Raw genomic sequence first — 4,897 nt, forward strand, 5'->3', positions numbered from 1 at the left:
GAAAACTAAGATCATGGCATCCGGTCCCACCACTTCATGGGAAATAGATGGGGAAACAGTGGAAACAGTGTCAGACTTTATTTTTCTGGGCTCCAAAATCACTGCAGATGGTGACTGCAGCCATGAAATTAAAAGATGCTTACTCCTTGGAAGGAAGGTTATGACCAACCGAGATAGCATATTCAAAAGCAGAGACATTACTTTGCCAACAAAGGTTCATCTAGTCAAGGCTATGGTTTTTCCTGTGGTCATGTATGGATGTGAGAGTTGGACTGTGAAGAAGGCTGAGTGCCAAAGAATTGATGCTTTTGAACTGTGGTATTGGAGAAGACTCTTGAGAGTCTCTTGGACTGCAAGGAGATCCAACCAGTCCATTCTGAAGGAGATCAGCCCTGGGATTTCTTTGGAAGGAATGATGCTAAAGCTGAAACTCCAGTACTTTGGCCACCTCATGTGAAGAGTTGACTCATTGGAAAAGACTCTGATGCTGGGAGGAATTGGGGGCAGGAGGAGAAGGGGACGACAGAGGATGAGATGGCTGGATGGCATCACTGACTCAATGGATGTGAGTCTGAGTGAACTCCAGGAGTTGGTGATGGACAGGGAGGCCTGGCGTGCTGTGATTCATGGGGTCTCAAAGAGCTGGACACGACTGAGCGACTGATCTGATCTGATGGTTTCTGGGTTTTCATGCTGCAGAATCAAGGGCTTATGGTATCCCAGCAGACTTAAAGCCACTTTAAATATGACCTCTGATCCCTGAAGAAAGATCATATCAAAGACTCCAGTGACAAAGCCCAGGGAGAACTGCAAGGCAAACACAGTGAGGAACCAGGACACGGCATAGAGGCTGGGGCTGATCTCATGTCCCTCCAGGTGGTTGGATAGGTCCCTGTGGTAATCATGGAACAGCCTTGAGAGTTGGTACATCTGGATCTGTAAAATAACCATATCCATTCAATACTGTTTCCACAGTCCCATGTCAAACATCAGAACCTTAAGCATGTTAAACGCCTCTTATTCACCCATGTAAAGCAGGAGGATGCCTGCTACAAAGCTGAGGCCTTGGCAATAGCCCACTTCTTCATCTAGAAGTGAGCAGGCCTTCAGGATGTTGTAAAGTGACAGCTGCCCTGCTCCTAGCTGAGCAGAGTAGTACTGATGTGTTGGAAATGTTCTCCCGAGGTAGATGAGAATGGTGTGCTGCTGGGAGATGAGCTGCTTTAAGTGCTCTTTGTAGGGAATCTCCTTGGGCTGCTGTTTGATGAGGAACAGGTGCTTCAGGTGGCACTGCTCCACCAAGAATTTCCAGATTTTGCCCCGGTGATGTCATGGCACACCTTGGCCAACAGCCAAGTGCATTTTTTCCATGTCAAACTTAGTTTTTGATCTTCCTGGAGTGCTTAGCATCTTTTCCCACACTGTAGTCACTTCTTTAAGACAAGGAGTGATTTCTTCATAATCAAGGTTTAGGCACTTGTTCAGCAAATCATTCTCAGAGGCTTGCAGCTTTTGTTTTTCCTTCTCCATCCTGAACAGCAGTATCTGTTGTAGAATGGCTTTTTGCCATAGCTCTCGGAGTTCACAAGATGTCCTTTTTTTTTTCCTCTGGGATAGGGCCGAAGGGTCCATCTTCATAAACTGGTTCTAGAGGAGATCATGGGGAAAGCTCTCCCAGCTCTGAATATCTTCGTATCTGCTGAGAGAATCACAGGCTTTCGGTGGGGTGGCCGCTCGAAGGAAGATCTGCTGCCTCCATGGTCTCTGTGTCTTTATGGAGGTCCTGCTGGGGTCACCCATGTGGTCAGCTTTGGACTCAAAGTTCTTTGATTCATGAGGTGGGCTCTGTGCTCACTGAGTGATACCTCACAAGCTTCCTTTGTGAGACCCCTGGGGACCCCCATGCCAGCTGCGGAGGCTTTCTGGCATTCCATGAGGACATGACTCAGGTGTTGGCGTGCCTTTGGAAGCCCTGCTTGGGTGAGGGCAGGGCTGGCTCTTCCGTGGGTTGGCTCTCCGAGTCACTGGACAGGTCCTCCAAGGAGCTTAGGAGCCTGAAGCAGCTCTTGGAGATGGGCAAAGCCTCCTTTTCACAGCCAGACAGCTCTTTGCTGGTGTTACTGAATGTTCCAGACACAGAGCTGTCCAGACCCAGACTGGCTGAGTGCTCCTGGAGGCCTCTGGCTTTATTATCCCAGGACAAAATACTTTCTAAAGATTCTGTTAAAGACCTCTTCACTTTGTTTTTCAGCATATCCAGCCTAAATCAAGTGGTACTTGATGGTAACTCATTTCCAATATTCTCCACTGCAATCTGTAACATCTTTTTTTATCTCCCCAATATGGACGTGAACTTTTAGCTTCTCTTCATGTAAACATCTCAGGAAAGAAATAACCAATTCATTCTCTCACTGCTCATTCCTTGATCTCAGTTTCTGAACCTCCTCAAAAATAGTTGCTTGCTCCTGGTTAGTTAATGTTGTCAGGTGCTTCTGGAGCTCTAGTTTGGTTTTGGAAGAATTCCTTCCCTCTATCTGCTCACAGAGCTTGTGCAGGCCCTGCAGGGGCAGCCCTCACATAGCTGGACCAGCACCTTCTCTGTCTGCTGCACTGAGACCACCATGAAGGCCTGCTTCAGGGTCATCATGGTCTTGATAGGTAGTTAGAATAGGAAAAAGGAGTCCAAAATGGCAGTGGCTAAAAGACAAAGAAAAGCAAAGCCCGCGGAAATGAAACAAAAGAAAATCTGAGGACCAGAGTGAGAACCTCAGGTGAAACAAACAGCCCTCCTGGCTAGCTCAATTTACATAGGGCAGGCTCGGGGGGAAGAGAAAAAACATATAAAAAGAGGAGTCAAAATCGAGCCCTGGCTCTTCTTGTGGGTCAGACTGCCTTCACACCTCAAGGATGTATTTTCCTTTGCTTGCCAAATAAAACTGAGCTGTAACCAAGCTGTAACCCTGGTCTGCCATTTCAAATTTTTGCTGCAGCGAGACAGAACTGAGGAAATTATACTCTCCCTTGACAATCTCATCCACCAGAGCTTCATTTGTGTGCTGAAACATGTAGCAGAGGAAATGAAAGCCTCTACCTCCTTAAGACTCCTGGCAGATAAAACCAAAGTGGGCCACATATCTAATACCCTGAGAGCAAAAGGATATCTCCTGAAAACTTTTCTCCAATGCTATTTTTTTGGTGTCAGGACTGATGAGGTAAACTTCTGATTGACCAATTGTGAAGAGCATAGTTCAAGCTTCCTTAATATCTGTCCACTGCACAATATTGAGTCCACTAATCAGGTGGTTCTGGATGTCACTTTCCTCAAAAGAGTTGAAGAAACTACTACATTCTGCAAGACTGCATCCTGAAACTCCTTTCTGAAGGCCAAGGAGTGGCAGCCAAGGCTTTGAGAAGGACTTGTGCACCGGCTGAGGACCCGCTTAGCATCCCCCAGTGGCTGCAGCGCAGACTGGAACTGATCCGAGAGGAGAAGCCACCACTCGTGACCGAAGCCCTCCAAGCACTAGTTGATCAGGGCTGGCGGAGACTTCCTGAGCGCCATCACCATGTGGCTGCAAAACAGCACCTCGAACTTCTTGGGAAGGTGTCATTGAACTCCGTCTGGCAGTGCAGCTCCTCCTGGCGGGCCTGCTGGATGGAATTGATGATCTCAGGCACCTTGGCCACCCAGCTGAACAATGGTGAGATCAAGGGCCAGGTGGGGGCTCATTGTCCCGGGCTCCCGCTTACTCCCACTGCCTGCCCTAGGGGTGGCGGGGAGTCAGGGGCCAGCTTGGGGTGCAGCAGGGCGGGGCATGGCTCCCCTGGCTGCAGCAGCAGACTCCTCCCCACCTGTCACATGGTAAAAGTGAAAGTGAAGTCGCTCAGTCATGTCCAACTCTTTGCAACCCCATGGACTGTAGCCCACCATGCTCCTCCATCCATGGGATTTTCCAGGCAAAAGTGCTGGAGTGGGTTGCCATTTCCTTCTCCAGAGGATCAAACCCATGTCTCCCACATTGTACGCAGACGCTTTACCATTTGAGCCACCAGGGAAGACCCACCTCACTTGGTAGTTCTGTTTTTGAGGAAACACTATATAGTTTTTACATAGTGGCTATACCAAATTAATATTTCAACCAACATTACACATCCATCTTCTCAGCAACGCATGCTATTTCTTGTCTTTTTCATAATACTTTCAGACATGCATAAAGTGATAATCATTGGAGTTTTGAATTGCATTTCCCTATTTATAAGTAATGTTGAGCACAATTTCATGTACCTGTTGGCCATCTGTGTGTCTTATTTGGGGAAAAAAAATCTAGTCAAATTCTCTGCCTGTTTTTTAACTAGATTGTTATTTCTCTATTGAATTCTATATATTTTGAATATTATTCCAGTATCAAATACTTGGTTTGCAAATATTTTCTCCCATTCAGTTGGTTGCCTTCTCATATCATTGCTGTGGAGAGACTTTTAGTTTGATGTAGTCTCACTTGTTTTTGTTTTTATTGCTTTACATTTGGCATCAAATCCATGAATCATTGTTAAGACTTACGTCAAGGAGCTTACCACTCTGCTTTCTTCTAGAAGTTTTATGGTTTCAGGTATTATGTTCAAATCTTTAACCCATTTTGAGTTAAATTTTGGGTATGGTATCAGATAGCAGACCGCTGTCATTCTTTTGCATATGTTCCAGATTTCCCAACACCACTGACTGAAAACTGTCCTTTGTCCCTTATATAGTCTTAGCTCATTTAAGCAAATTAATTGACCATATGCAAATGGGCTTATTTCTGGGCTCTCTTCTATTCCATTAATCTATGTCTCTGCTTTTATGCTAATACCATACTGTTTTCATGATTATGGCTTTTGTGATATAGTTTGAAACTAG

The 4,897-nt window shown here is 46.0% G+C and overlaps 1 pseudogene; it reads right to left on the minus strand.

Moving 5' to 3' along the window:
- LOC105005524 overlaps positions 1-4,683 on the minus strand; it is a 5,982-nt pseudogene extending 1,299 nt beyond the window's left edge.
- Between the last annotated feature and the right edge of the window lie 214 nt (positions 4,684-4,897).

Source organism: Bison bison, unplaced genomic scaffold, assembly GCF_000754665.1.
Source record: "Bison bison bison isolate TAMUID 2011002044 unplaced genomic scaffold, Bison_UMD1.0 scf7180017864491, whole genome shotgun sequence".
Taxonomy (NCBI): Eukaryota; Metazoa; Chordata; class Mammalia; order Artiodactyla; family Bovidae; genus Bison; species Bison bison.